Below are 10,768 nucleotides of genomic sequence, written 5' to 3'. Positions count from 1 at the left end.
TTTTTTAATAAGTTGCTATATCCTATAGTCTTCAAGATGCATGCTTCACATGTAACATAGCACTTCCTATAGTCTTCAAGATGCATGCTTCACATGTAACATAGCACTTGTAATGCTTTAACGGTCGCATTCTAAATCCTTATTCCATAATTTTTTGCTCTCATCTTCAATTTTGGAATGTGTACTACAACTTGAAGACAAAGTTTGCTAAATTCCATTGAGCAATGCATAAGTTATGGGTCATGCAAGATACCCATGTATAGAAAAGTCCCTGAACCTCACCAAAAATGGCTACACCCAAGCAAACAATGACTCTTACAATCTATTCCACTAAAGGTCACATCAAGAATGGGCATGAGAAACGGATTACTCAACTTACAGAAAATATTCTTACATCACAATGCAACCAGTATTATATAGTGAAATGGAGGATGTCGGAGACTTCTCCAAACATTGGAAGGAGAGAATTATGGATTTTGAAATGACTCCTTATATAGCAAGATAGTCAATCATACATGATCTATACTCAATAATTTTTCATGCATGCAGATATATATGTGCATCCGGGATAATGCCCTTCCACATTAGTGTATTTGGGTCATGCTTAAATATTTTTGCATTTAGTTGGGAGCATTGACATAAATATCTTATCCCTCATATTTGTTTCACAGACTTGTATCCATCTAACTATGTAGAGTGGGAGCCTATAGCATGCTTAACTTGGGTGTTGCATGTCCACTTTGAGAACAGTAGTCTTTAGTATGCAGGTCGCATACATCAGAGTTCAAGAATGACAAGACCTTTTTCTATGGCTCAATGTTCATCTTGCTAGATGAAGAAGGCCACTATGGAGCATTACAATTTCTTCCCTTACCTTCTTTTGATAGTATTCAGTGGCCACTTCCAAGTATAGAGATCAACAAATCTTATAGAAGTAGAGCATTGTATGTTGTGAGAATTGCTATGAAGCCAAGTACATGTGGAAGAATACTAAGCTAAGTCGGTCTCTACCATTCCAATACTTTGTAGCTTTCTTTTCTAATTGCTATGAATTTAGAAAAACAAAGATAGCATATACTTGCAAGGGCTTAGATCTGAATAGGCTATGTGAAATATTTGATAAAGGATGGACAACAAGTACATGTCACACTAAAGATTTGATACAATGTTGCTTAAACATTTTAGATGTGACATTTAGGTGAGTTAGCCTTGCAATTCTTGTTTGTATAAAATATGGTAATTTTGTAGGATAGTATGTATTGACAAACTCCAATTTGAGCAGATACTTCATTAGAAGGCAAAAAAATTGCATGTATTTTACATATAGAAGGTGGTAATGGCAAAACTCATAGTGGGAAGCCAAGGATGATTTGCATAATGGGAACCACACTCTCTTTGTTAAGTAGTAATTTCTCAGCAAGGACATCCTAATATCATGTTGGAACTAGAAGACGAGTGGGCAATGTGCTCATTAGTAAAGAGTACAATTAGCAACAACAAGCCCCTTCCCCGTTCTATTATTTTAGACTTGACAATTGCAAACTTAGATATAGGGACAAGCCAAACATCCCTTGTAAGAATTGGTGTCCCCAATGTACCCTAGAGATAGTAGAGAGATGATGGCAGGGTTCATCATTTAACAAGAGATATTGAGGTTTTATAATATCCAATTGTTCGAATTCTTAGTGCTTCAACACTGTACTTTTCCAATAAGCCAATGTTAGGCGTATGAGTAGAGCTATATCTATTACAAATAATACAAAGAGATGCTTCATTGTTTTTGTTAAGATTGTGTTTAATCATTTGAACCACTACATTGATGGTTCTCTATGGTCCATGAATAACAACTTGCTAAGCTTGTGTAAACGTTTGTGTGTACATGTATTATGCATGTGTGTGTGTGTGTGTGTGTGCACGTGCATGGGCATGTGTGTGCGTGCATGCATGCATAGATGTGTGTGTGTGTGTGTGTGTGTGTGTAGATCTAATAGTCCTATTAATAAATGAACCATACAATTAATTCCATCATTTGGATCAAAAAGGCATATATGAGACAAGGAAAAAAATGAATATTTGGAGGGAATTGTAATAATTGAGAGTTTTTCTTAATATAAAGTTTGCAAAAAATTTCATCAAAATTAAAAAATTTCCCAATACTGAGCTTGTAAAAAAAACCACAAGACTGGTAAAAAGGTGTTGAATCCATCATGTAGTCCAGGTTCTGAGGTCAGGGTCCACTTACCTACCATCTCTATGAAATGAGGAGAATCATCATGTAGCTGACGCCTAGTATGGGTGTAGCAGGTTTTATTTAAATTGACTGCCCATTGGATAATGGAGTTTTAGCATGGTAAGCCAAGGGCCTAGGGGCTTAAGGCCAAGTCCCATATGCATGGGTCTATCAGGGTCCTCCTACCTTTCTCTACTCTTTGCTTAGTTATAGAGTAGGGAGTCCACACTTGAGTTGGTACTGAATACATTAGGTGGGGGAAAGAGTTCTCCATGAGGTGCATGGCGGGTATATGTGCCTCACACATAAAAATCAATCTCTCAAAACAAAACTTGAGTAGCTTTTCTAGTAGCGATTCAGTATCCACTGAGAGGCATCCCACAAAGCTCAAAAGCCCTTCTCATGTAGAAGCTATCTCTCCCTCACGCATTCTTCTAGATTCCCTGCTCTGAGACCAAGTTAAAATATTAAGGATCTTATCACCAAAGAACCAACATGATGAAAGGAAGGAGAGAGAGTATGACAGAGGATTTTAAACAAAGATGCATTTCTTTATTGACCACACCACATAGTTGTGCTCAGCATTAGATAGGTTTTACACTTATAAATATATGTAGTCCCTCAATCAATGGAAGGACTTCCAAAAAGTTTCTAAATCCATTTCCCACTAAGGTTTTTGGTTACTTAGAACTAACAACTCTAAAAATTGTTCGTGTATGGATGGGTATGTAAGGTTGAGCCTTGTCTTTTTTACAAATGTACAGTTGTCCTTATCCACACTGTAGCTCAAAGGTCATATTAATTTACTTTCATGAAGAAGACATGAGCGGTTATGAAAATTACTTGTTCCAAGGATCATTCCATTAGTGAAAGGCTCCTAGGGCTCTTTCCATGGATAATGCTTGGAGCACTAAGAGTGTACCCCATGTGGGCTCCTAGGGAATGATCTACATTGTCTCCACAAAACCATATCATTTGATTTTGAACACCAATAGGTGTGTCTACATTTTCAAAAAGTCAAGGTGTTGGAATCCCAATCATTTTGCACAGTTGCTCACTCTATTTATGTCTCTCCTCAAGATGACCTTCGCACATCAGTTGGATCCCTAGAATGGCGTGTCAAATTTTCCACTTTGTTTGATGCAAACTCACCTTTGGCACAACACATTCACTCTCATTGGTATCTGACATAGGGACTCCTACATTCCTAGGCAAATATCTTCTTTTCCTTGTATTTTTATTGCTTAACTTTCTCTTTAAAAGTTTGGTCGATGGGTATCCAATACATGTTATGGAGGAAGTTCCATGGAATATAAGTGTTGCAAGATGGAGATTTTGCAAATGATGGTTTTAAACTTCATGATCATTATTTGGAGTTTTGATAGTTGATTTGTGGCTTGCATGCTACAAAGTTGTAGAGAGTTGAGCAATTTTTTATGGATCACTCTGATCTAAGTAGTCAATGAGGAGAGCATGGTCTTCTTAGGATGTTGTTGAATCAGTATTGGAAGTTTGAATTTTTCTATGCAGATGGTGATCATACTAAATTTTGAGACCTCAGCAATGCCCTTTTGCTCTTTGCAGCTCTTTGATCCAACCATAGGAGTGTGCAACCACACCATACACTAGATTACAAATGAAGAGAAATGAGAACATATACATTTTACCCCTCAAAGTTAGGGTTAGAGATTCCCCATGTGCCCTTTTGAGGTCCTCTCTAAACCTTATTATATGGTGCAATTTACACCATCCTCCATGAACCTATTATCACTCATAATGTGTCAATCTCAATGATGCTAGATCTTATTATTTTTAAACATCTTCAAAGGTGCTAAGTCATTATCTTATTAGTTGTGATGGACAAAGGATCTAGGAAAGTGATTTAAAATAGCAAATCATAACTCACCTAATTTTTTCAAAAGGTTTCTTGCCATGATCCAAATGTGGGACAAGGAGCAAGTCATAACTCACCTAATATTTTAAAAAGGTTGCTTCTTTGATCCTTGTATGTGGGAGAATGATGGGATGGAAAGCTCATTTTTAAAAGCCCTCATGCTTAAACATCTAGCTTTTCTTATTCCATCTCTTATTCTTCTTGAGAAGTGGAACCTAGGATCTATTGTGCCACTCCCCACCTAGTGCTATCATGCCACTCTCGAGCCAATGCTAGTGGTAATGAAAATCAACATATAGTGTATTTTAACTAGCTATAATGGAAAAAACTAGCTTAGACTGCTTGGCCTCAATTATAGGAACTAGATTATCTGCATTTTAGCTTTTAAAATTGATGACTTATACATTTTAAATTGTCGAGTTGTATCCTATGTCATGCAAGAGTGCAAGTTTTTTATGAGGTCAAGAGAGAACAATTAATCTAATGTGAGGGAAGGTGGTTCATTAAGGGAAGGAGGGGGGGGGACCAACTAAATTTTGGGGCAATGGACTTGAGGGGAAATTGATTGAGAGGGACGAACTAATGAAGGGGGAAGATTAAAGGAAAATGTCGATTAAAATTTGGGGGCAAGGGCCCCGAGGGGGAAGGAGGGGGGGGACATTTGAATGGGAGAGGCATTAATGAAGGGGGAAGATGCCAAGTTGGGAGATATCATGCATGGGAGAAAAAGAGGACATTAACAAAAGTAAGTGAACATCAAGAAAATGGAGTGAGGGAAAGGGAAGACGGGGGATTGGGTGGGGGGGCGGGAGGGGTGGGGCTTGATGGGGGCTTGGATTAATAGAGGGTGAAATCTCTTATTAGAGGGACAATAAGTGGGGAACCATTGGAGAATGTAGCATCTTTTAAAGAAAATTTGACCATTGTAGCCCCATGTGGGATAGACACAATGTTCCTTAGGTATTGGATAGGCTTTCTGAGAATGAGAGGAGGTGGTCATTTTGAATACTTAAGCCATCATTTTGGCCCCAATTGAGGAAAAACTAAGGGCCCTTAAATATCAACCCAAAGGGTTACGTCCACCTAGTTTGCAAGTAGTTTCACACAAGTAACATGTGATACAAGTACATGTATAAATGAATCAAAAGAGTAAAATGAAGTATAAATTAACAAAATTGTTTTTTGTATTATTATTTTTAACTTAAATTCAAATCTAGTCCTTTTCCAAAAAACATTAGAAATTTGTAAAACTTATGCCCAAGGGATTCACTTCCTATTTTTGTATGGATCACCTACATGTAATGAAAGGGTATTTAAGGTCTCACTCATATACTATTTGGAAGTAGATGGGTTTTAGGGGAGTTTTAAAACAATACATGGAATAGTTGAGGAATATGGTTCTTTAATACTGTGTGGTTTTTGGGTTTTTTTCAAAAAATGAAATAAAAGGGAGTAGGGTTCTTTTGTGCTTGGGAATGATCATTTTCAATTATCAATGCAACTTTGCTTCTACGGATTTGTTTTGTAAATTAATCTTTGAAGGAAGGGAATATTGGCCATTGCTTGGCCTCAAAGCAAGGTCAAGTTGGATTGAGAATATTGAGTAATCTACTTATCAAATATCTTTTTTAGTAACTGAGTTTACATAATATGATTGGGCATACTGGGAGAACAATAAAACCAAATGAAGTACATAGTATTAAAGTAAGAAGTAATAATTATTAATGAACATTTTTGGAAATGTGTCTAAATGAAAAGGAATAGTAAGTAAAACACCCTTATGATATAAGGAAAGGGGTATTTTGTATTTGTGTGATTCAAGAAAAAGGTGCATTTTTGGTTTCGTATGAGACCCATATAATATACTAAAAGGGTATTGTTTCTAGTGAGGGAGATCCTTATACAAGTGTTTTTTTGAAATGTTTGAACACTCTTATGATAGGGTACATTTAGACTTCAGTGACTCCCCTAGAAACTTACTTGAATCATACAATTATGTGTTGGAGAGCTGATATAAGATCTCTCCATTATACAATTATGCGTTGGAGAGCTAACACATGATCTCTCCATTATGCTTAAGTATTGTACCCACCATCCCTTGGCTCACAAAAATTAACTATTATCATAGATTGTAAGTCTAGGATTTTATTGTTGCACCACATCTCATAACTGAAATTGTCCTTTTTTTAAAGAAAAAACTAAAAATTTCAACCTCATTTAGCTATTTGAATCTATGCCACAAGAAGGATAATAAGATGGCTTCTAGTGTTGCAAGAGTTTAATTGTAAAATAGTGTTATAAAAGGGAGCTCAACACTACATTGTTGATCACATGTTCCATCTGAAGATAGGAGAAGATTCAATTGGGGTAGAAGATGAATTGCTTGAATGCTAATTTAACTATGCTAGTATATGCCAACAATCTTGTTGAAATTCATGGTGGTGAAGTCTTGAAAATGCCTTCACCAATGGTTTCGATTACATCAATGGCAAAATACCCAGCATGGGAAATATGCCAAGCCTGCAAAGGAGAGTACTTTGTGTAGGGGCTTTTGTTGTTATGGTGTTGGGTTGGTGTTCCCTACATAGTTATGAAAAGTACATAGTGGTTGTAGGAGTAGTGTTATAGAGTAGAGTATAGAGAATTGTTAAAGAGTATACTATAAATAGTTGAATGTGCAGATCAGGTTGCAATAGGTGTGTTGAGTGCATCACTGCTTTTTGTGTTGCATCTTGTAGATGATGAGCAACAAAAGAAGTATTCTTCTTCTCCAAGTCTATTTAAGCCAAGTTGGCAATGTATGCATTGTACACATATGCAAAATGTGGAGATAGGACAAATGGATGAGTGACAAGGCAATAACATGGGTCTATTTGGTGTGGCAATGCCATTTCTACATCTTGTAGATGATAATGAAAGAAGTACATTTCTTCTACAAATATGTCTAAACTTTCTGGCACTTTAGGAATTGTGTGTGTGTGTATGAATTCACATTCGTCCATTAATCTATCATTCATATGAATGATCAATCTTCATAAGGGGTTATGAGCATAACGAGTTGATGAGCCATTTCTTTTATTAGGCCATCCAGAAATAGGTATACTACCTTCATGGAGCCCAAAGTTTATGCAATCCAAATGCATGTCCAAGAAAAGAAATCATTATGTTAGTAGTAATGTATAGCTAACATTTTTGTGGTCCTATTGGGGAGTGTATGCACTAGAAGTTCCAATGAAGGAATATGGTGGGATCAAGTTTTCAAGAATCACAAAGAAACCTTGACACCAATGAAGGAGAAAATGGGAGGAAGTAAGGTGCAGATACTAGTAACTCTTGAAAGCAGTACAAGACTAAATCAAAGACAAGATGCAAGATGTAAAAAGCTATTATGGAAGTGTCATAAGAAAACGTCTATTTACAAAGTCAATGTTGCCCGTGGATCTTCAATGAGAGAAGATGCCATTGCCATTGTCCAATTTGTATTGTACCCACAAAAGATTGAGTTCATGGAATACATCAAACTACAGGAGAGAAGTTACCTGCATCCTAATGAGCTCATCAATTATGAAGGGATGATCAATGGGTCAAATACACAAAGTCGATGCTTGATACTAGATGTGTTGAAGAATAGAGCAATTCAAAAAGAAAGTAGTGCAAATCAATGTGAGATGCATGTTAGGTGAAGCAGAGAATGCAAGCAAATCAATAGGGAAGAGAAGATTTGATTGCAAGAGTGAGTAAGCAAAACTTGAGAAAGCTTGTCTCACTGAATGATGAGTAAATCCAAGTTCGAAAGAGAGTAGGATACTTAAGTAGGCATACAACACTAAGGCTAGCAAATAGGTAGGAGCAAAAGAGTCTAAGAGAGACAAGGCTCCACCTTTGAAGGGAAATTGAGTATAGCATAGCACAAAGAACAAGGAACCAGTCCATTGAATCCATAAAGAAAAGGGAGTAATCCAAATTCAATAGTGTGCCCTATGAGGATAGAAGATACAATAGAAAATCCACATCACTCAATAATTGAATTTACCAAACAATGCTAGGACCAAAGGTGAAGATCAAATCTCAAAAGTACATGAAAATAGGGTGAAAATCCCCATTCCCATTGTATAGCTTCTTGCGAATGGGAGAGATATTGCAATACAATATAGAAATAGGAATACTTTATTTATGGAGCTCATTAAGAACACTATTGAATGGTTGACCAATATCCGAAACATCATTTAAACACATGGAATGAATTGAGAAAAGGATTTTTCAAGAGATTTCACCATGACTTTAGCAAGGAAGATGTGACATGAAGCTCAATTGACTTAAGTAAAAATTAGGAGAGATGTATGACTTTGTGGCCTCAATGAGGGTACTCAACAAACAATTGGTACCTTAGATAAAATGATGCTTCCTTTGCGGTTCTTGAGTGGATTCACCAATGGCATAGAGTTGACAAACATAATGATCACAAATCTAATAGAACTTATGATGAATTTCTATACAAGGCAAATGCGATCGAGAAGAGGGTGATTAATGAGCCCAAGAGAAAGAAAAAGGTGGGCTTTGTGGGTATTGAAGATGATTGAACAAGAAGACGATGAGCTAGATGGAAAAAAGAAATCATCAAAGACAGAAAGAGAGGAGCTAAAAACCTTCTCAACAAAATGGGAATAAGAGGACCTCCTTAAAAAGGATAAGTTTGGTGCACCAAGTGCAAGGATGATGGACATAGCAATGCTGACTATTGGTCGGGACAATTTTGAAACATATGCAACACTCAGGCCACATGAATGAAGAGCGCTAGTTCAACAAATGTAAAAGGTCCACAAAGGTCAACCAAGTAGGAAGATAAGGCAAAGCAACAAACCAAATAATACCAACATTACATGTTTCTTCTATAGAAAGGAAGGTCATTAGAAGAAGGATTGTAGATTGTGAAAGAAGCATCTAGATATGCTATAGAGTGCAAGCAACAATGGTGAACATGGAACTCTAACCCACTACCAAGCTCTGACCTCTGACCCTAGCTGCCATCCCACCCAGCAGCATTAGGCTTCATCTTAGCAAACATTGAGATGAATGTGGTCACAAGATCACAAGGTAGCCAAAAGGTGCCATCAAATAAAGAGGGCCAAAAGAGCTAGGAATTCATTGGAAAGAAGAAAACATGATGCCACGAAAATAACAAAGGCATTGAAGCAGAAAAATCCCTTGGTAGAGCTAAGAGAAGAGTCAAATGACATCTAGATGTAGATGACAAATCAAAGCACTTAAGAGCTAGAGTGCACCAGACAAAGAAATGCACCAAAGCAAAAGCAATTGAGATGTAGATTAAGAAGTATTAATGATCAAGGTCAAGTTTAGGAACCACATTGTTAAGGGAGTCTTCATTGATGGACATTTCAAAGTCAACATCATTGCGAAGGAAAATGCATCTTACTATCTCTCATTCTAGATTTAAAAGAGAACGCATAGGACACTGCATCTAAGCGAAAATAGAAAAATAGTGTAGAGAATAGATGATAATCAAATCTAAGTCTTCATTACTCAACATAATAGATCATTACAAGAATGCATATTGCATATTCTCTTATCACAGTCTCATGCCCTTGCTCACACACGCTCTCCCTATTACCCGACTTGGTAGTTGTATATACGGTTACAACTTCTAGTTGTCAGAACACTTAACCATTCTAATACTAACTTCAAGTTGATTAGTTGAGCCCTTAACAAAAAGAATCTTTACCTTGAGCACTATTTTGAGGATGTCAAGGTGGGGAATAGAGAGTTGATCGAGCACAAAATGATGTTCAATCAACTCAGCACATAGAATCTCAATATGTGAGCCAACCAAAAACTAAACCAGGGCATGAAAGATGAGCTTTATATGGTGAGGATTATAGGGCCATGCAATGAACACCATATCTCTCAAAAATTACACTAAGTGCAGTGTCCCAAAGTCCCATCCCATAGTCACATCTAGAGCTCCATAGCCTCCAAAAAGGCCCAAGAAGGGATAACTATGGAGGGCTCAATAGATCAATATATATAAGGTACCCATACACACACAATTGCATACGAGATTAATTCCTCCAAATGACACGTGTCACATAGGACACTGCTTGCTCTAATTAACATATAGGTGTATGACCATACCCACTTTTATATGAGGGGTGAAGGCCACCACCACCTCCAACACTCCCTTATGGATAGACCCCCAGGTAAAAAGCAATGTGATGCTGACCAAACCTGACCATGACAAAACACAGGGCCAAGCCAATCACAAAAACCACTACCACCAAACACCATGGGTTACAATTTTCCAAAGTCTATGGGAGATACATGGATCAACCAATTGGGAGAATCTATCACCGCCACCAAGCACACACAGTTCAAGTCGCACTTTTTAACCCACCACAAATCATGAGTCCTTGTGGAAAACATACAAGTCCTATCTAGAAAGGCAACGCCATCACCATCTATCAACATTGCATGAGATAGCACCAAAACCAGGCTCTAATACCATTGCACACCATGCAACGAATGCCACCACATGTCCCGAAAATGTGCTAGGTATGAGGTCCCCAAGTCCCAACCCATAGCCATGCATTGAGCTCCACAACCTCCCAAAAAGCCTTGAGAGGGGATAA

This window comes from Dipteris shenzhenensis, chromosome 15 (assembly GCF_047967505.1).
Source record: "Dipteris shenzhenensis isolate YYH24624 ecotype China chromosome 15, Dip_SZ_1.0, whole genome shotgun sequence".
NCBI lineage: Eukaryota > Viridiplantae > Streptophyta > Polypodiopsida > Gleicheniales > Dipteridaceae > Dipteris > Dipteris shenzhenensis.
The sequence above is the reverse complement of the archived record's forward strand: the minus strand, read 5'-3'. Positions refer to the sequence as shown.